The sequence below is a fragment of the Corvus cornix genome, chromosome 1 (assembly GCF_000738735.6).
Source record: "Corvus cornix cornix isolate S_Up_H32 chromosome 1, ASM73873v5, whole genome shotgun sequence".
NCBI classification, from domain to species: Eukaryota; Metazoa; Chordata; class Aves; order Passeriformes; family Corvidae; genus Corvus; species Corvus cornix.
The window spans coordinates 47972709-47995518 of NC_046332.1; the positions used below are offsets into that span (position 1 = coordinate 47972709).

The 22810-nt window shown below is 41.7% G+C and overlaps 1 protein-coding gene across 3 annotated transcripts in view; it reads left to right on the plus strand.

The window, feature by feature from the left end:
- Positions 1-22810, plus strand: part of MTUS2 (microtubule associated scaffold protein 2) — a 269885-nt gene that overhangs the window by 33498 nt on the left and 213577 nt on the right. The window lies entirely within an intron of this gene.

A 22810-nucleotide genomic window follows, 5' to 3' on the forward strand; every position in this document is an offset into this window, starting at 1 on the left:
AATGTGCATGGATAGCTGATAAATGAAACACTAAATAAACAGCTACACTCATCAGAGAGCAAGAGGAAGTTAGAGATGCCCTGCAGGTATGAGGGACAGCATCTATGAAATAGGGAATTACGTACACCTTTACTACAACATTGCAAATTTGTTTAGCAGTGATGAGAATTTTGGAATTATCTTCCATTTGAGAACGCCAATATTGCAATGATTTAGAAGAATAATTATGGCATATGTCTTTAGATACTGTTAAATCCTGACTGGAGTAAAGTAATAGTTAAACTCTCTTAAGAGAAAAATCATAAGTTATCGTGAAGGTAATGGGCTCATCAGGAGTGTACATGTGGTTCAATAAAAGAAAATTACAGAATATACAAGTGACTTTTGAGGATGACATTATTAATTTTGACCTTGTATTGATATAGTTTGCAGAAACATAAAATGGTTTGTGTTGGAAGGAACCCTAAAGATCAGCTAGTTCCAGCTTCCCTACCACAGGCAGGAACACCTTCTGCCATTGCCTCCTACTCTTGCCTACCACACCAAATTTTCTTGGGCCCAGATAATATCAGACACACTGATGTGGCATCAATGATAGATGGTCATACTTTTAATTGGGATGCATCCATTGTGTTCCCACAGGAATTCCCATTAAGTCTGGTTTGTGAATACAAAAGTCAATTGAATTTGAAGGTAGTACTGGACTGGGAGGCATTGCAAGCTCTGCTGAGAACAGAGAGAAGTTTTTAGCTGGGGAACTGGCACTAGTAGATTTTCTATCTGTAAGGCTCAAATAAGACAAATGTAAACACACAGATCTGTGGAAATTATTTGAAATATGTAAACAGTACTGCTAGGAAGGAGAAGAGGTTCAAGTTGTCATCTTGTAATGCGGTGTCTCTTAATAGTGGATGAGGATTAAGTAGTCCTTGACTGTGCCAGACTGAGCATGACACAAGCTTATGGCACTGTTCATTCAAGACCCTTGGGAAGGGAGCAGCACAGGGCACAAGTGTCCCTGAAGCCCTGTGCTGGCACTGAAGGCCCAGTGAAGGGCAGTGGATGGCCTGTCACCACAGTGAGCTGCCGCACATACCTCCACCTGCAGCAACTCACCTTTTTCTGCATCTAACACCCATCCCAGTGTTCAGTCTTAGCTCCTGCTGGTGGAAAATGGAGATAGAAATGGAATTAAGCATAAGCAAAGTGGGTGGGCAGCCACAGTGTGTGGGGGAAGAAGGCTACCACCGTGGAGTCCTGTTAAATGGGGAGGAAAGAGCAGAAAGGGAAAGGGGAACTGCCCCTCCACAGAGCCACCCTCGCTAAACATGAGTCTCTTAGGCCATGTTAGTTAAACTGGGTAAGCAGATTGGCAGCAATCAATACAGGTTTTGATGCTGGAATTAATTTTTACCAATCAATACACTTTGCCTAATCAAATGTCTATATGCCTTCAAGGATTAACACTTCTGTATTTAATTTGTCAGCCACAGGACAGATTAAAATAATTTCCACTTTAACTGTGAGTCTGTGTTTTCTCAGTTAAGATGTGATATATGTTTCGTTGTCTCAGAAAATGCTTTTGCACACAACTAATGTATGTCTTTCTGAGAACCCTTTCCCAGCCACAGAGAGCACAGGTTTTCATAGATGCCCTGGGGAGTTAAATTGTAGAGTTTCATTGTGTTTGAAATTCCAGATTTCCTAAAGTGAACATACAGCCTTCTCTCTCTCCACAGCCACATCAGGTGCTTGTTTTTTATAGTAGAAGGATGAAGTGCTTAAAGCGAAGAGTTTCTACTAACAGAGCACTAAACTGAGCATCAGGAGGTCATCAGTGCTTCTCTCTTTTACTTACCTGTCCACTGATCTGGGACAAAGCTTTTTACTTCTGTGTTTCTTCCACATGACTTTGGATTCGCCCCACGCTTGCTTTTTAACTCATCCTGCTTTAACTTTTTGAGGTGGTATCCATTTCTTACTGCGTGTTTGTATAAAGCCTACAGCACTTGATGGCCTGCCTATGAGCAACTGAAAGTGAGGACCTGTTTGGGGATGACAGGGGAGTAGAAGACACATGTCTCAAGGGGTTAAACATAGTAAGTAGTTGAGATGAGAAAAAATTTTTTTTTTCAGTTGGGCCTAAAATGCCTGGCCTGTTTCAAGAAGGAAACTTGGTTTCTACTAGCAGGAGTACACTGGACATAGTTGACAGGAAATCAGCTGGTGAGGATTACTGTTGTTAAGAAATACCTGTTTTGCCGAGCTGTTGTTCTTCATGTGAATTTAATACATAATTTGCCATTGATCCCTCAGAAAAAGTGGTTTTCTAACATGCATAGTTATTGTGTGTTGCTTCAGATGTCCCTGGGAAGAAAATGTAGTTTTGGATCCACACTGTCTGGGCTTTGCCTGCCTTGAGCAGGTCCATGTCCCCAAGCTGAGACTGGGACGCTTCTTTTGAAAATCTCCCCCAACCTGCTTCTCTGATGGATGGCTGAAAGCAGTTGCAGTGAAAAGAAATTCTAGGAGTGCAAGAAGGAAACAGGGACACCGCTGCATCCAGACTAGAGAGGTTGTGAGGAGCCATGTCACAATTTTTACGTTCTTTTGTTTCTCTCTGCCTCTACAAATGGTGTATCAGGATTTGTTGGGTTGTGTTAGGTGTTTTCAGAGCCCCATGGATGCTTCTGTAAGCATTATTATTGCATTCTTGCACATAGGCAGAATCTATGGTAGAAGCCAGTGAATAAGTGTATCTTTCTTCAATCAGATCTCAGCGATTTCTTCAAATCCAGGTGATAAAGCTAAGCCCAAACTACCCTTTGATCTCTGAAGCACCTATCAACCTCTCTGCTTATGCCCTGACCAAGTACTTCAAAGAATTAAAAAAATCTAAAAGTTACAGCCTGTGGCCTGTTTCCTTCCCCAAGGTATTTCACTATAGGACAAGTTGAGTGAATGGGAGAGACTAGCAAGTTTTTGTGGTTTTGATTGCACACATTTGGATCAAACCGTTATAACATTTTTCATGAGATCTGCAAGTTGCTTTTTTAAAGTAAATTTGGTCCCTTTAAGCATACTGTGCTCTTTAGAGCTCTTAAATGATGCTTAGACTACAAGTTCTGTCACTGTTCATGAAAAGTAGGTTGTCTTAATTTGTAAGGTCATGAGAATCTTTTAAGCCCCCTGGCTCTCGTTGCAGTCAATGGGATATTTTTGCTTTGTGTTCCAGATGGAAGAGGATCAGCTCTCTTGCCACTGGGGAATATACCTTTAAATTGTCCTGCATCCTACTTTATTAATTGATGCATTCTGCACTAAGCTGTGACATTTTCGTTTTCTAAGCTGTTTATTAATTCCGACACTGAATAATTAAAACCGAGAAAGAAGCACGAGGAAAACATCTCATAGATGATTGTCACAGAAGCTGTGTATATACAAAAGGATGCAGACCATAGGGTGGACTGCAAACATAAACAAAGAGCTACATAAAAGCTGAAGCAGTCCAGAAGCTCTATCTCCAATTAGGCACATACAGTGTTTTTAAGTGAATGCTGCAATACCCTCACCAAATTCTTGTTTGGTACTTGTAAATACAGAACTTTGAGTTACAGGCTGACATAATAAAGCAGCATCATTAACCTGATTTCCACTGTAAGATTGAAAAAATATGGGTGTACTCCCAAAATGATTTTTTAAAACACCATTTAAACAGATAAAGCATGCAGTGGTGCCCTACCCTATCTCCATAGGGAAGTTAAAGAATAACGAAGGAAGAAGGAAAAAAAGGCAATGCATTTTGAGGGACTGTGAGGAAGCAAACTGAAATTTAAGGGTTAGTGGCCAAAAACCATCGTTTGGTGTCTTTGGGAGAGCAGCAAGCACTTTACACTCTCTTCTTCCTTGGTGTTTCACTTTGTATACCAATACAAAATCACCGCAATGTGTTTCTAATCTTCCACTACTCTGTATTGCACCTTATCTTCTCCTAGGTTTCCAGAGAAAATGGGAATCAAAAATTTTCATTGGGGAACAGATTAGATAAATCCGTGTGGGTTTTCATCTGGTTTGTACTGAAATGACACTGTGCAGTGCTGTGGCAAAGACACAAGATACAATTAAGACTACACAGCCCTCAGGAAATGTTAAGATTTAATAGCAAACTGAAACCTGATGTGCCATTCCCAGCCCTGTTTACAGCACGGCATTTGGATGCTGTTGTAAGTGTGCTTCAAAATGAGTCTCTGCTTGGTTATGCAAATTGTTCTTGTACCGAGGAACCACTATGTGCTACAAAATTAAAACTGGGAGGAAAAATAACCACAGTGGGATAACATGCAATAAATCCACTAAAGCTGCTGGCTCTGGTGAGGTAACGTCTTGTCCCTCTCTGGGTGGAACATTTCTCTGTTGAATCATTACAGTTTTGCTCAGAAACATCCTACTGCTTGAACTGCCGTGGGATGAACAGTAATGTTGAGCAGATACCAGGTTTTCCCAATAGGAGCGTCCTGCTGGGAAATGGGCTGCACTGGTGTGATGGTGTAAAAAGCTCAGCTGCGGCAGCTCTCTGTAATTGCTACTCCCTTCTGATTCCTTTGCTGAATGCACAAAACTGCTTCTCACAAACAGATCTGAGAACAAAATCCTTGACTTGTCACCAGTGTAATACTCTGCATGCTAAGCCAGGGTTTCTGACTAGTTTGCCTTCATCGTCACTGTTTGATATTGAGTCTCTCATCTCCTGTTGTGGTGCCAAAACCTGACACTGAGAACAAATGCTTCTGTTTCAAGTAGTGATGTTTAATTTTTCATGATGAGTGCAGTTTAGTGCCTCCCCAGGTTGGAGGCTCTGGTGCTAATTACCAGGGAAACGTTTTCTGCCTGCACAGGACACATGTGCACTCTGCATCTTGGTTCAGTTAAGCAGCTGAGCTGAGTGGGATCGGTGGTGGCTGCTGCTGGCTGCACTGACAGTCTCTTAGTACTATTGGTGCTTGAAGGAAAGCCTGCTGAGTTTTCTCTTGTAACCCACACAGCTGCAAAAGAAAGTCTGTTTTGTGAGGACACTGTTGAAGGAGGTGTATAGTCCTGCGTGGAAACTGGTAAGCATCACTTCCCAGAGAGGAGTGCTGTGTTTGTGTGGTGTGAACAAAGGGCAGGCTCGGTTTGGTTCTTCCATGTTATTCTTCAGTGGTGAAGGGTTTGGTCCAAATAACTTTTGGCTATTGGCTTGTAGACCTACAGCAGAAAACATCTCAGATCTTCTAAGATGTGTTTATATTTTTGTGGATTTTTTGGGGCTTGTTTGTTTGTTTATTTTTGTTTTGTTTTGGCATTTTTGGGCATGCAGTTTAAAATGATTGCTGTTTAAGACTTATTTTCTTTGACTGTGTTGGGCTGAAAAGAGTGGTAAGGTTTATCTTACTTTTTTGATGAGCTTATATCAAGACAATTGACTAGCATAGCAGTTATTCTGTTTAAAAGCTGTTAGGTGGAGTGTTCTCGGGTTTGTGTAAAAGGGTTTGTTTTGAATGTATACTTACTCCTTACATAATTTCCTAAGCTGTTGTTTAGCCTCACCATTCATTTTTTAGCAGTAAGTCACACAATTCTGTTCTTCTCTTTGAATCCTGCATCGTTTGCCAGGAGGATTTTCAGTAGCAGTCTACTGGACTCAGAGTAGAGCATTAATAAAGAAACGCAAGTGGAGGAATTAGAAATACCCCATTATGGTTTTTTTGTGTCTGCTTGTGCTGAAGAGAGATGGCTGAAACATAAGACAGTAAAACCTCTCCTATGATAAAGGAAAAGTTGCATGTGGACTGTACCCTTTGCCACCCTTGAAAGAAGAGGCTGCTGCAGTGCTTGGACCTGCCCGGTCTGCTCCAGAACTTTCCTCTGTAGGGAATTCCTGGTTTAGGGTAGGGTACAATACCTGGTCAGGTATACATAAACAGCCCTGTTTCTCAGTGCTCAGGAGCACTCAAGCATGTTTAACAGGAGCAGGAGCGTTGCATGGTGTGCTGTTGCTCACACCTGGGCTGGTCAGGACTTCTTGGATCATAGTCCTCTTGAGCAGTGGTGCTAATTCCTCTTAGGCAGCACTTGGATGTCTGTACTTGCTATTCCAGGTCATACCATGGGTTTCTAAAGCAAGTAAACTGCTCTTAAACCTCTTTCTCCACAAAATTACAGGCAGTTGTCTTGCAGTATTTCAGATTCTTTTGCCAGAGTGGAAAACTTCAACTTTTGCTCCAAAATAAAGTACAAGAATTTTATTAATGATAATTGGAGTGGCTCAATATATTAGCCTTTCTGAAGAGTTCCTGATGAGATATTTAAGTGTGAAGTTTGGGTTCGTGACTGGGTAGTGTCAAATCAAGCTGCTGTGTGTATATTTGAAATGGATAATACAAATTCTAACTAAATGGAAACCTGGTTCTACGGGTAGTGAGAGTTTAGCAGTTCCTTTCAGATTATGGATGGGTGTACATGTTGGGTGAGCTAAAGAAGTAGTCCACAATTTCTTGACATTCACAAATTTTGACCTAATCTGCTTTCTTAAATAAATGAGAAAAGCCAGCTGAGAGCTTACTTGTGTAAGCGAATGGCTACAAACCTTTGCCTTTTTCTGCCAAGGCAGTGGTAACTTGAGCAGATCTTGCAGTTTTCTGCAAGTCCTGCAGATTTTGGTGTGGTGCCTCCCACAGACAGAAACAAGTACCAATGTCACGACTTGCCCTGAAGACAGAAGCCAAAGTCCTCATGGTGAAGAAATCAAAAGTACGATTACAGACACCCAAAGAGAGAGTGAATCCAATCCTGATGCAAAGTGTGGTATTAAAAATGAGTGAAATCTAATTTTTTAAGCTAGGCTGTGATTATAGCAATTTTTATTACTGCTTCTTTTAAGTGAAAGCTTTCACCCTTATTTACTCTCATGCCTCCTGGAAAAAAGTCCTTTAAGCAAAACACTAACACAGAAAAACACTAACTAAGAAAAAACTAACATAACATTCAGCAATTTGTGGTTGTTCCTTGGGGATTTTTTTTCCCCCCCCAAAATTGGTCTTGCCCATCTCCTTTTTGTTCAGGCAAACTTAGTGAGATGCACTTATTACAGCAAATCAGCTGAGTACTCACCTCCTACCTCAGGTCAGCAGAGTGCTGAGTCCTTTTGCCCTGGGATAAGGGCAACAAAAGTAGTTTGATGTCTGAGTTAGACCCATTCTTATTAGTTTAATATGTTTTATACACAAGCTGCAGTTTGGAAAGATTGTTTTCAAATCAGCATGTCTTGAGGTTTTTGCTGCAAATGTTTTGTTCAGAAAGTGACCAGCCTCACTGGTCTGTGTGAGGTGTGTAGTTCCAGCCAGAGCCAGGAACTGGCCCTCTTTGGTTTTAGGAGTACATTTTATTATTGAGACGTAAGGTGCACACCACATACTTCAGCAGAGCTAAGCAGCCTGTGTGCTCGGGAAACACTTCCAGCAATAAACCTGAGCTGAATAAATTCCTGTTTCCTGTAGCTAGGGAATATCCATATGTCACTGATGAATTCTGCCAGCTCACATGTCGAAGTTCTCTGTTTAGTGTTGAAATTTAGCTTCAGAAGGGATTTACTAAATCAGTGCTGTTATAGATGGGGAAACACGTAAGTAAACAAAGATTAATTGATTCAGGAGAACTGAGCTCCTTTCTTGGAAGAAGAGTGCCTGGATGGGATCCTGTAATGGATGTCTGGGTGTCAGGATAAAATATTGATGATTATTTCTGTGGTTCAGGTCACTGGAATGAATGAAATTATATCTTGCAGAAGAAAGTTGATTTGCATTAATTTCTGTTTGGGATGCACAATTAATAAGAGAGCTATTTATCAGAAGATATAATGCTATGTCTCTTTGTATTTTATTGTAATATTTTGTGTGTTCAATTTCTACAGTGTTTTACCTGGGCTCTTTTCGAGAACTAGAGAATTGTTTTCATAAATGCACAAGAATGAGCAAATAATGAAAAAAAGCCACCCCTCATCTAATCTCATCTGGTACCTAATTTAAAGTGGCAAACCACCAGGAATTCAGAATTAGTAACACTTCACAGCTAATACTGACTTGTTAAAGATTTCTGATGTTAAAGCATCCTACTGCATTACATAACTATGAACTGAAATTTCAGTGTCAACTTGTAAGTAATCCCAATTTGTCTATCTATATATCTCTGGTTTTAAGGTAAGAAGGGCAAAAAAGTGAGGATCTTTTGATATGAATGCATAGAAAGATAGTTTATTTTCTTTTAAAAGCATTTAATATTTCATATCTCCTGCCAGCCCAGCTGGGACTCTTAAAAAGCACATCTTTCAGGAGCTGACCAACATGTTTCTGGTATAGGCTTTGGTTTATTTTTTCTTCTTGTTCTTCTTTTTTTTTTTTTTTTCTTTCTTTTCCTCAGAAAATGTTGATGGGCCAAACTCAAAATTCAAGTTTGGATGAACTTTTAATTTTATAGAACATTCAAAAATATTTTGAAATTGGACCAGGATACCCCTGCATGTTCAAAATAAAAGAATATAGTTTTGTTTATGATTTTAGGGAGGTTAAAATGAAGTAATTATTATACCAAAAAGTACAAATAAAAGGCAAAATCAAGCAATATTTTGGTACTATTAAAAATATTTTATTCTCCCAAATACTACAGTATAATGTTCTTTCTTGAGCATGTTAGTATCAAAGTCATTTGCTTCTTAACCTGTGTGGAAAAACAAAAGGATTCTGTCCCCAGAATTAGAAATAACAAAGGCTCAGTCCATTGGGACTCCAATTTTGACATTGATTTTTATGTGGAAGACAGACTGGGATCACTGTGAGGGGTGTTCTCATGAAGCTTGTGACAATTACAATAAGTATGAGATTATGATAGATGAATATGGAAACATACAGATGGCAGCTGGTGGTCCTTGAAAGATGTAGGAAGCCCCATCCAATTTGTTGTTTTGGCTCAGAGAGGTTTATTGTCCATCAGTGTACTGTGTGAAGTGTATTGTGAGTGTCTGGGTGCTCTGTGTTCCTTCCTGGAATCGTGTTTGGAGTTGTTCTGCTAGCAATAGCTTATTTTTAAAATACGTATCTTACTGGCCCTGTATTTCTGTCATTCAGTTTTGGGCCATGCCACATTTCCTCCACTGAATAGTGAACCTTTCTTCTCAGCCTGTCTTCTCCCCTTCTTGAAATGAAACAGCCATTAGTGTTTTCAGGGGTTCAAATCCACCTATGTACCACGTGGTCTGTTTTCCATGGGTTTGGAATGGGTTGCCATAGGAGATGCTTCCCTGGTGTCAGTGCTGAGGGTCCCAGCAGTACAGGGAGAGCACAGGGTGGAAAACTTGACATGGGATCTTGTTTGATGAAAATGATTGTGTGGATTGCACTGGAAACCAAAACCCATTCTCTTTGCCAGCTGGTCAGGTTGGGACCCGCTGTGCCAGAGCTCCTCAGCGTCACTCCTGCCAGCATCCTTTTAAATGTGAAGGATATTTTGGGGCCACTGCTTTTCCCTTTGTACCCTAAGTGTTTGCTGGAGAACCTCAGCTCTGCTGCTGCCGTTTTTCTGCCAGCAGCTCATTTCAGACACAGGACCTGATATTGATTAGAATTGATTAACATTTCTATGATGCATCTTCCTAATGTGGAGCTGAGTGCTGTTGTTGCCACTTGACAGCTGGTAATATACATCCTGGAAGGGTAAAAGGTCTCATCCTGAGTAAATGAATGGGTGACAGCAACTGTTCTGCTCATGTGCTGTCGTGGTACTTGAGAGGCCTGAAGGAGGGGCTCTGTGCAAAGCACAGTGTCCAAATCTCCCTGTGCTGAGAGTCTCAGGAGACCTTGCAAGGCAGAGAGGAGGAATGGAGGCACATCTCTTCCCTGGTTACTCTGGGGTCCATATCTGCTGTTTCAGAGCAGCCTCTTGGAAAGAAAATGTGTGAATAAAAAATGTGTGATGGATATCCGTCCTCTTCTAGCAAGTTAGGTCTCATTTGAATAATGGAAAGGTGTGAGCTCCTGGAATGAAGCATTTGTAATGAAAGCAGTGATCCAGTGATACAGTTTGGGATCTGGTTTTGAAAACAACTTGACAACATTTGCTAGATTTCTTCCTAATTTCTTTATTTGTATTTCTGATCTCTGCAAAAAAAAAATAAACTGATTGAGGCAACTCCAGAAGCAAGATAGAAAATAAATCCTTCAGGCTTGACTTGCACTTGCTTTTGTTTCATCAGGAGTATTCAAAGTCACTTGAAAGATTTTTAGTTTTCTTGTTCTCAATTTCTTTATCCAAAAAAGGTTGGAAATGTCCTATCATTTCTCCCCTCTTTGGAATCTTTCAGAGGATGTAGGTGTGACTAGCTAGCACTTTCTTTTGTTCCTTAATTGAAAGCCTGGAAAGTTTTGATCATTAATAAGCATCTTGTTTCTTCCGGGTATTTATATGACATCCATACAAGATAGAGGTTAACATTGCTGAAAAACAGTTCTGACCCATTTGATCAAAATTATTTCTTTCCCTCAAGCAGAGGTCACTATTATGGTTCCATCGTTCTCCTTGTTCTTCACTCATCAAGAGGGTCTTTCAAATAAATACTGCAGACAAGCACTGGAATTAAAGAAAATGCAGCAGCCTGCTCTTTGAGACTCTTCCTCTGTGAAGGAAAGAGATCTAGGGGCTAGACTTAACCAAGTACTCCCTGTGTCTTGGTTTGCCCAGGTATATCCTCTCCTGCTTTGTTGTTCAGGGCACCATGAGTGCTCACAGCTGGTCTTATGTGGCCTCAGTTCCCGGAAGGCTGTTGCCACCACAGCACTCAGGAGGGGCTGCACATGTGCTGTGGGCACAGGTGCTTGTATGTCCATCCTGGACTTTTGAGTGGCTGTGTGGGGACCCCTTAATTTCATCCCATAACTCTTCAGATTCTGTGTCATCATTAGTCAAAATTGATCAAGTGCCCGTTCTCCCTGCTCCAAAATCCACTGCCTCCAGGGGCTGTGAGCCCAGGCCAGTTAGGGCATGCTTCCATCTCCATCTAAGCTCTGTGTCTTCCCTTTCCAAGGCAGCTGCTCCATCCCTGAGCAGCAGTGCTCTGTGCTGCTCATGCAGGCTCCTCAGCCAAGTCCGTAGCTCCCAACTCACCTGCCAGAGTCTGAGCTGGCAAGCATCCTACCACTGATTGCAACTTCTGAGCTACTGCACTGTGTGCCTTAATAAGACATTCTTGAAAGTACTTTGCACTTAGATGACATGTCACTTTTGCTGTAGTTAGCTAGTGTTACTTGTCAGGCTGGGATGAGTTCTGGCATATTACATTTGACTCTTCTTCATATAGGGTATTACACTATCATTAACAACATTTGCAAACACTATCTGCTGTTTGACTGGGCAGTAATGGAAGTGCTGTACTGAGTCTGAACTGGGTGGCAACCAGGGAATTCATGAAACGATGCTTTAAAGGACTTGCAAATTCATCTGGGAAGCATCTTCACAGGTGAATGGAATAGCAGAGCATTTGGTTAAATTGGCCTTGGGTTTGGGGATATGTAGAGGTCGTGGTAAGACTCAAGTGAAATTACATCAGTCATTCAGAATGTAATAGTTTCCAATATCACATATTCTGCTTAGTACTTTGCAAGTAGATACAGGGAAAAAAAATTAGCCTAAGGGAATGCCCACATTTTCTTAAGAGAATCAGACCACTAGTTTTGGACAGGTGTCTGTGTTTTGTGTGTGTGCATGTGTAATCCATTACTTGCAGAGCCAGACAGCCAGCTATTATTCTCTGGGACAGGCAGAAGCTAAAATCTGCTGTGGACTTATGCTGTGGTGGTCCTTTTTTGACTGACTGACTACTATCTAGGTGAATATATTTTACATCCCCTTGTATTATAAAGATGTCAACTATAAAGTATATAGGAGGCAACAACCATAGATAAGATTGTAAAATAGTTTTCATTACACAGTTTCCTGGATTTAGAAGGCCAGAACTTAGTGAAACATTTGCCTTTCTAGATGAGAAATTCCAAACATGGCCTATGTCCAAAGATGACAACCTGATTTTAGAGGTTTTACAGATTCACTAAACAATATTTTTGAGAGAGGAAAGTGGAAAAGGAAATGTTAACATTTAAAGTGATTTTTAAGATGCTTCCCTGGGAAGGTGGGAAGCATATGGAACTTTGAACCTGATGGCTTGATCATGTTTGCACAGCAGGGAGTTCAGTGTGCTACAAATTTTGGGGAAATGATATTAATGATCATTTGAAAACCAGCTGATGTTTGTACACAATACAAATCCTATGAGCCCTGCTGTCACTCTCCATGGGAGTCAGGTACGCTTGCAAAGTAAGTCAAGTTTTATAATTAGCCGCCTGATCCAGTGCACTGCTCCAAGCTGTCTCAGAAAGATTTCCAACAATTTCAGGGAATGCAAGGTCATGGCAAGCAGACCTTTTTCTTGTAGCAGCTTGAGCCCTTGTGCTCCCTGTTGGCTGTAGGGGATGAATGTCCTTAAAGTAAATAAACTCAGCTCCATATAGGCAGTTCAGAAGAGCCTTTGAAGATTGGTGCCCTGTCATCTCAGTGGGGATATCAGAGCCCTGGAAACTTTTCTGTGGAAAAGTCTCCAAGCAGGCGTGCTCCATCCTCCTCTCCAAGTCTGCTGACGCTGCAGGTGCTTGCATGGGTCCATGTAACCCCACTGCAGGGAAACTCTATTAAAGTTGCATAGTGGAGCACTCAAAGCCACATACAAGTCAAGAATAAGGTTAAAGACACAGTTTTACTCCCCCCATCCCCTTCCCATCCTGTATTCATTCTGTTACTTTGCAGTTGCCTCACTGCAGCACTTTTTTCCCCCTGGGAAAGCACAATTAGGCTGGAGGAGAGTGCCCAGGGAAAGCAGAGACGCCACTCGTGCGAGTAGGCACTGCACAAGAAGCTGTGCTGTCCCTAGGGACTGCCCTCGGGATGCACGGGGAGTGGTGCCATTTCTCATTGAGCAGCATGGTGGGAGCTGAGAGTTAAGGAGGAGGGAGCAGGTGGAGCTGCTGCACCTCCAGAGAGGGCAAGGACTCCCAGCTTGAGTGCAGAGCCTGGGTCACTGCTGCTCTTGTGGGAACAGGCTGAGAGGAGGTCTGTGTGAGCAGTTGAGGGCTGGCTGGCAGTGTTAGCAGAAACAAACCTGAAAGAGGAACGCACGACTCAAACCTGACTGATACCTTGCTGGGAAGTCACATCACATGCTTCTTGCTGGAGCAGGTTACTCAGAATTAATTTTTGGGTTGGGGTGCCCTTACCTGTGCTGGCAGAGTTTATTCTGCAGAGGTCTGGGGACTGTGGCATGGGGCAGGATGGCTGCTGGTGGGGATGGAGCATGACCAGCATGTCCCTTCCTGAACAGCTGCAGCCTTGTCACTTTTGCCCTGTCTCCAGAGCTGCTGTGCATGTCATGCACCTGCAGACTATGGATATAGCTTTACATCTGTCTTGGAAGCTGGCATGGAGGACACACTGTTTGTCTCAGTGTATTAGTGACTGCTGAGAAGAGGAAAGTGCCTCGCTCCTCTTTTCCTTACAGCCATGTGAGTGGAAACATTTGGAGAGCTCATTACAGACTTTCTCTGGGCTGGCCATGGTGGGGAGATCAGGTGGTATTTGCTTCCTTCAAGGATGGGTTTGCCTGCCCCTTATTTACTGGGGCACATTTCCTGTGAGACCTGTGAGAGGGCTGGGCCTTCCCTTAGCTGCTGCCACAGATGTACTGGATGTCCCCACCACAGCAAGTCCCCCAGGTTGTAGAGCTGCATTAGCGTGCTAATAAGAAATAAGCTAATAAGTAAGTAATAAGCTAGTAAGTGTCTCAGGAGAGTCCAGAAGTAGCTTATGAACAGTTAACCTGAAGATTTCTGCATTGCACCTGGTGTGGTTTAAGCCTGCCTTCTGCCTCTTCTGGCACTTGATGTGCTGGTGCATCCGTCGTTCTCCTGACCATTTATCCTGAGGCAGCAATCTGCAGGGTGCTGTGTGTGACCTAAGCACTTGCTCCAGGAGCAGCAGCTGAAGTAATGAAGATCACATCAGCTGTGTTTCTTCCTTTCCCATGGAGGACATGCAGCCTCTCTGGGCCAAATGAGGGGATTTGCTGCTAGAAGCACCCCAGTGCAAGTGGCTGCTGACACTGCTGGACTCTTCAAGCAGCACCTGCTTTTTGCACTGATGTCAACAATTGTGCTGCTAAAAACAATAGGAAGTTGAACTCTGCAGATGTATTTTCAGAGTCTGTTTCGTATCACACAGATCCCACGTCTGTGTGGGATACTCAATACTGGCTCCAGCAGAACTTATCCTCTGCATCAGATAGACACCGAGTTTCCTTTAGGAAGCCTAAGCTAGAGGAAGAGGCATTGCTTATGTTTAGTGAGGCCAATTAGCCTGAAGCAATCCACCTGGCTACAGAAACAAGTTCTATGTGATGCTACTTTTGCTATCCTCAAATATTTGGTGGGAAGCTGAAGGATTTGAGTGAGGTTATAGCCAGATGCTGATTTTAGTCTCTGGGTGTATAAACCACAAGGCAGAAAAAATAGATGGTTTTTTTGCCTTTCTTTGAAGAATTTATATCCTTGTTTTAGAAAGAACATCAAAAACTGAAGAAGGTGCAGAAAGGAACCATGGAAATAAGAAAACACAGGCACTGAACACCTCAAAGAAAGCCTGAGAGGTGACTTGATGTCATATATAAACTCAGCCATAAAGGGATAGTGACAGTAAGAGACTGGTGAAGAGAGGACTGTCAAGGACTAACAGTTGAAAGCTGATACCATTGAAATTCCAGCTGGAAGTAAGTCACCACTTCTATGGCTCAATAAAGGAGCTAATGAATGAAATCTAATAACTCCTCATATACAGAGGTCAGACCAGATAATTGGTTCATTCCTCTGGGCTTAAGTTCTGTGAATCCAAGAACTGATGTACCTTCTGCGGTTTCACCAAGGAAAAAATATGTAGTAACTAGCATACGTGTTTTCTCAAGTCTGAACCAATTTGAAAATGTTTTCTGCAATCTAAATGTGGTTTCAGAGTGTCAGAATTTTAGAGTCATTTTTGTTTCAATTTTTGGTAAAGTTATTCTGAGAGCAATTATCTCTGAATTATTACCGTGTAGAATTCAGCAAGCATGCATTGATTTTAAATAGATTTAAGAAAATATTGGGAAAATAATATGAACGAAGAATCCTTTAAAAAGCTCATGTTTCTGAACTGAGCAGTATTTTTATCCTTTGGGAAATTAAACAAATTATTTTGCTTTCAGACTGGTATAAATTAGGAGTAATTAAACTAAAGTCAGCAGAGTGACATTTGTCAGATTGGATGTAAGCAAGTTTGTATTGCAGGCCACCAACAAAGAATATTGTAAAATGTTCTCCTTGTAGGTTTTCTGATTTCAGCTGTTTATTAAGACTGCTTAAATTATTCATGGTGTATAAATTATCTGATAAATTTGAGTTCATTTTCTATCGGTAAAAAATTCCAGCAGACTACCTCCAAGTGCTGGAAAGGAAAGCACACGCTGAGTGTTTGTGGAGTTTGCTTTGACTTACCTGCATTTTGCTGCCTGTGGCCTGGTAGCCAGTGGGTTGTGTTCATCATGTGTTTCTGCCCCAGCTGGGCTTAGGCATGGCCATGTTTGGAGCAGGATGAGTAGGCACGCCCAGTGAATGAAAGTCCCTTCAGGAAGGGGCAGGGAGTATGGTCCTTCTTGTTGGGATATGTGAGACCTGTTGGGCCAGCTCTGTCTCAGCTGCTGCAGCTGGGCAATTCTTGGATTGGACCAGGGCCTCCTGCCTGTCTTCTGCCCCCTCTGTCCCCAGCAAAACCAGCTTATCCCCTGTGGAGCCCTTACCCTGCAGTGTCCAGCATGTGGAGTCATGGTCACACTGGAGCACGAGCCCTGCTGCCTTTCCTCTGCCCTGCGAGCTGCCCGTTCCTCAGCGCCTGAGCTCAAGCATGGGGCTTCCTGCTGTGGGAAAGCAAAACGCCAGAGTCTCCTCATGAATGATCTTTTTCTTGTGTGCATACATTCACATGCATATATTCATATGCACATGTGTCTCCATACGCACACTTATGTATTCATAAGGAGTAATTGGTAACCAAAGTCTGAGGACTGCAGGAAAAGCCTCTGCTGTGTGGCTCTCCCTCTCACAAATTTTCCTCCTGTTTGAGGGGGGAAAAAATGTGTGGGATGAGCATGCATGCATTCATTGTTATGTACAGGGGGAATTTGCATTGCCTGGTGTGTTTGAATTAGTACATTGATAAAAATGTGGTTTTAACTGTTTGGAATGGTTACACTGAAGCACTGCGCTTTGTGTTTCTCTTGCCTTAGCCTCTGTCAAGCAATTCTCAGAATAGCCTCAGACTGGGAATGTCTGAATTTAATTACTGTTAACACTAGAGATATTTAGTCGCATTTGAGGGAGGGAAAAAACCACAAATTTTCAGGAGCGGAGGTAGCTTGTAAAGATAGCAACACTGAGAAGTTTGTTAGCTGGTCTCTAGTAATTAAGCTTATTTCCATAGCAACATTATCAGTTCAGCTCCAGAATTTTAAGATTTTTGTGTGCCTGGTAATTAGAACTAATACCCTAATTTTAGCAGAGATATTACATTTTTGTTTGGCAAGAGCCTTGTAACTAGGCAAACTGATTGAAGAGTGAAGTAATGTTCTATTTTCCTTGATTTCTCTTTTTTGAATCACTTCAGACTGCTTAACCAGCTAAAAGCAAATCACTGCAGTCTGCTTTCTTAGTGCATAAGACTGAATTTACCATTGAGGAGAAATATATATATATATCTATATATATGTAAAATGTGCTTACAGTTATAAAAGCTTGCCTGTCTGTGCAGTCCATAGCAAAAGAAAAAGGCAGAGCCGAAGTACAGCAATTAAGAATGCCCATACAGTTCTCATCTAAATTGCTCCAATATGACATGGCAGTGGCCCCTCTCTCTGACGAGGGACTTGAATGAGTTGCTGCTGAGCCCAGGAGGGGAGAGTATCCTGCCGACTCACAAACAAACCATGGTGTCATGCAGTTGGGACCTGCAGGGAAGGGAGGCCCCCATCCCATCTTGGTCTCACTTCGCACCTATGCTCCTTGGGTTCCATGAGGTCTGTGATCTTTTCCAGGGTGGACTGCCGTTTTTCCACTGAATTTGGTGGAATAACTCCAGTTTATACCATTTAGCTCCATATGACCAGACTCTGCCTATTTCTTATTACCAGCCTGGCAGAGTATATTATTTCATAATTATATATACGTTCGCATTACAAATTAAAACATAAGTTTTCCACTCGCTGGTTTTGTCTGTGAAAAGAGTTATGAAAAACCAAACGGCCTGAGTGGGAGAACTTGGATTTGTGTGGGTTTGTGTCCTCCATCCTTTAATCCCTCTCAGCTCCTGCAGCGTGGCATGTTTGCTCTCTTTTCCCAGCCTGGTGGGTAAATGTCAGCCCAGGCTGTGGCTCATGGGAGTTAGGTGTGTGGGGACAGACAACAGGCTGTTGCCTCCCAGGGTGGGCAAAATACTCCTTTCTGTCTTCTGTACCTACCCAGCCTCTCATTTTCACAAGACCTGTCCGGACTCCTGCCTCTGAGACCTCTTTCTTCCCTGAACCCAGCTGTCAAAGTTGCTTGCAACTGGCCGAGAGGTTCAAGGGTGGCTAAGGAAGGATTGATGAAAGCCTATACAATGTGATTGTGTAATCGTCAATTTCCTTAGAAGCGAGGCTAAAAAGTCTGCAGTGTTTTGACAATAAATCCCTGTATCTAGGCAGAATTCACAAAGATGGATTAGATACCTACCTGCTGGGTCAACGTGCTTTGCGGTTTTTTAATGGTTTTTTTTCCTTATATTCAATTTGTTTTTGCAATTCACTCTTTAAAATAAGGCTAACATTGGAAATACACCACTTCTGAGTGGCACAGCAGGTTCAGCATATGCAGGGGGTAGATAGTGGAAAATAGCATTAGAAGTCTTGTTCCTGTTGCTAATGAGTTCTGAAGGTAAGAGAACAGTTAATGTATTCATGACAGACTTATAGTCAAAGATCTGTAAATAATGTATGACTTTCTGTGACTGGGAAGCCAACTACCATAAAGCTTGGACCCAAGTAGAAAATAATTTTGTAGTGGCAAAGTACTTTGGATTTTGCAGATGCAGCAATTCAGCTATAATCCCCCTGGCAGGGGAAAAAAAAATTATTTAGTCAACTTACCATGAGTATCTGTGGACTTATAATTCTGTTTTTATGGCCTTCTGGCACTCCATCACAATTTGGCATCTACTTTCCCCTAAGGAAAATGAAACTCCTTGCAGTATGACCAGTATTTTGCCAACTTGTATTTATCTGTGAAAAAAATACTATTATAAATCTAAATTAGAGACAGCAGAGAAATACAATGTTGGCATATGACCTCCCTGTCGGTGATGGATTTGTGTGTAAATTGGCAGATAGTAACTATTCTTAGGAAATACTAGTGAAATAGACAGACATACTTTGCATGTGAATCATGATGGCCTTTGGGAGTCTGGAACACTGATTTCTTTTACCATGGATTTAAATGACTGAACTACTGTTAAAAGTATGAAAAAATCTGTGAAAATCCTTTTTTGTAAGATTGCAGTAAAAATCAGAATGGCTGCTCAACAAAAGGCAATGGCAAAGGGGACAGCTTATAGACTGGATTCAAAGGAATTGCCTTTGTTCCCAGTTGAGCTGTTTCTTATAAAGGTAAAATGAAGGTGTGAGCAATGCGTTGCTGTAATCAAGACCTATTCCAAAGTCTGAGTATTGATGGCAACCTTTCTTCATACAGTGAAGTAGCATTGGTTATGCTCCATAAGAGTAAAATGACTGGGGTGTGTCCAGAGAAGGGCGGTGGAGCTGGGGAAGGGTCTGGAACTCAAGTCTGAGGAGCAGCTGAGGTACCTGGGCGTGTTTAGCCTGGAGAAAAGGAGGCTTAGGGGGGACCTTATTGCTCTCTACAGCTGCCAGAAAGGAGGGTGTAGCCAGGTGGGAGTTGGTCTCTTCTCCCAGGTAACAAATGACAGGACAAGAGGAAATGGCCTCAAGTTGTACCAGGAGAGGTTTAGACTGAAAATTAGAAGTTGCTTCCCATAAAGAATTGTCAAGCATTGGAGCAGACAACCTGGGGAAGTGGTGGAGTCACCATCCCTGGAGGTATTTAAAAGATGTGTAAAGTGGTATTTGGGGACATGGTTTAGTGATGGATTTGGTAGTACTGGTTTAATGGTTGGACTCGATGATCTTAAAGGCCTTTTCCAACCCAAACCATCCTATGATCCCTTTGATTTGCTCAAATAAGGCAATTTTGGCTCTAAGAGGGGAAGTGGACAGATGAAGGTCATGGTGGTGAGTGATAAGGTGCCTATTCTGTTGTTAGTAAGTTTGAGGACACAGCAGCTCTCTGGTCAATTCAACCAAGCTGTCTTCACTTGGGAAAGTTTTCCTCCTTGCTGGGAGCCACGCTCTTGAAGGAGATGGAGGTTTTGAAGCCTCTTGCTGTCGGACAAACTACGGCCTTTCTTTAAAATTCACTTTGGGCTTTTGGACATATGTGTTCCTGAATACTGCATTGATCTACAGCTCCTGTGAGACTGAAAAATGTTATTCCAAGTTCCTAATTATTCTCAATTTTTGTAGCTGACAGGGAGTCCTTTTAGTTTTTTTTTTTTATTCCTTTGGGATTTTTATTAAAATACTTTGGGTTTTGAAGACAATGGTTGAGTTAATAGTTGCAGATATATTTTCCTGAGGTGTGTTTCCATGTCTCTTGGCTCCAGGAAGGGGGTCAGTGCAGAGAATATGAGGATTTCTTCCACACTGACCTCAAAATTTTGGTAAGGTGATGACCAGGTAATTATTTAGGGGGATATGGCAAATTAATTTTATGGGTTTGTTTGGCCCTCTCTTCAGGGAAAACTTGAGATCTAGAAGTGTTTTTATCAGTGCTCATAAGCATAATTTGCAACCCTCAATTTCAAAAAGATTTTATGAACCATTTATGGACATTTCCTGATTGACAGCAAACAAGAAATTGCTGTTCTAAAAATTCTGCTTTCCTAGGAGACTGTATCCAAAGAACCTTTCTTTCAAATGCTAGTGCCCTTAGCAGCAACACATAACTTGTCGAAATGAAAGAACAACTGAAAAATTATATATGTTTATAGTTTCAGCTGTTTCAAACGAAGTGGGTCAAAATGTGCCTTTTTGTCCATGAAACATTGTAATATTTTGCCTTTGTGATTAAGATAAATCATCTTGGCTATCTTACTGTGATAACTACATATTAGGACTGACATTTAGGTACAAACTGGTGGGAATCTGGTCTGCTGCATACAAATGAGGAGGCCCCTACGCAGAAGCATGTCTTTGGCCTCTCTCTGTGTGATTATTACACCTCATGCATGAAAAATAGAATTGTGAAAGGGTTTTTTAAGGCTGCACTATGTTGTGGGATTTATTGTGAGGAGCAGTGAGAACTGGAAAGCCAAAGTGGCCTATCATATTTTGTCAGATAAAGGGATTTGTATGGCCTGTTGCAAAAGGTAAGTGGAGTACCTTTGACTTCATGGATAGTGCATAGTAGTAAATAAGAAAAAGAAGAGTTAGCAGTGTTTCTTTGCTTCAAACTTTATATGCAGGACATCGTAATCTACAATGCAAAATCAAATAAGGTCTTTCTCCAAGAAAGATTCCTATTAACTGGTGCAGAATGTGGGGATTACTTTTGCTAAATATGTTTGGGAGACATTTTTTCTGTTCTCTCTGCACTGTGATCGAGTGGACTGAGGAGTTAAGTTCTCCTGTTAAATGGGAAGGGTGAAACGTTAAGGATAGTAAGCATATCTGGCCTGAAGCTGAGTCAGGGGAGGTTTAGGTTGGGTGTTAGAAAAAGGCTCTTCTCCCAGAGGGTGGTTGGGCACTGGAACGGGCTCCCCAGGGAAGTGGTCACTGCACCAGCCTGACAGAGCTCAAGAAGTGTTTGGACACTGCTCTCAGGCACAGGGTGTGACTCTTGGGGATGATGCTGTGCAGGGCCAGGATCTGGACTCAATGATCCTGATGGGTCCCATCAAACTTGACATATTCTGTCCCCCCTCTTCCCTTCATGAGGCAGCTGTAGACTGCAGTGGGGTCTCCTCTCAGTCTCCTCTTCTGAACAGACCAAGTGACCTCAGCCACTCCTCATTCTGCTTCCCCTCCAGACCCTTCCCCATCTTCATTGCCTCATTTGGATGCTCTCTAATAGCTTAATATCTTTCTAAAGTCTCAAAAGTGTCAGATGTCTTCAGACTTCAGCAATGTGCTGAAAGAGGGAGGGGAAATAAAAATAAGTGAATGCTATCAGACTTGCCATTACGTTCAGAGGACTCATATTGAATTAATTTGAAGTCTGTGCATTGATCAGTCCTTAGTCTGGATGACTGGCACTGTGTTGTAAATAGTGGTGAAAACTGCTGAGGAGGATGTATAACCTTTTCTTGTAATGGCAGCATCAATCACTCCATGATTAACATGCTCACAGGCAATTTTTTCATCTTCTGTTATAGCATCTCTTCCAGTAAAAAAATGGATTAACAGCTGAGCACTGAAGGAAAAGAGTCTTCTCTGCACGAGGCTCTATGAAAGTCCACAGAAAACATAATTCGTCATGTGTCACTTGGAGTAATGAAGCATAGAGAGATACCCTCCTCATCCCTCAGAACCAATAGTTTTTTAAATATAAATGGAAATATATAACTGAGAATGAGGATTGTTTTTCCATTGAATACCTGTAACCAAATTATATAGTACCTTTGATTTATAAATGCGGGTTTTTTTCTGGATGGGGAGAGATCGGTCTAATCACATTTTCACAGCCAAAATCTCATTCTTCTGGGCTATCAGTCAGATATGTGCCTCCTCTCACCTATGTCTTGAGCATGAATAGCTATCTAACAAGATTCAAGAGCAGTATTTAGTAAAGAAATCTAACTGCAAATAGTAAAATAAAGCAAAGAGAGAAAACATTTAACTGCATACTAAAATATAACTTTCTATTCATCAAGTTTTCAGAATGTTCTTTTGAATAAATAGTCAGTTTTCATCACTACTTCTACTTCAAACAAATGAGTAAAGTGTATCCAATAGATAGCAGTGTAAGAGGTTACTTTATTTACTGTGCTCTCAGAATATTTTATGAGTATTTAAACTAAAATTGCTTTTTCTCTGTACTGCCCTAGGAGAGGTTGTACAGTAATTTCCACGGCCACTAGAATTTCCAAAGCATGTATAATTCCCTCATCAAAACAATTCTGAGAAATTAGAAAGTGTTATTTACCTACACCCTCTGTGGCACACAGCACTTAAGCTGTCAACAGGTCACTGTCCTAAAGATTGCATCCTTTAGTGTTTTGGAGTCACTAATCCTCTGAGCTGAAAATTTTGTTTTCTCTGGCTTTTAAAACCCAGAACTTCATCCTGCCATGGAAGAACTGCATCCACCTTTGAAAGATGCTCAGTGTGTTCAGTTGTCCCAGCATTACATTGGCCCAAAGCTTGTGCTGAAGCACAAGCTGCAACTCAGGCAATGAAATTAATAGAAAATCTGTTCTAGAAAATAGAAATTCTTAGAAAAGGTAGTTCAGATATAATCTAGACTGGTGCTTGTGTGAAAAACCCATACTG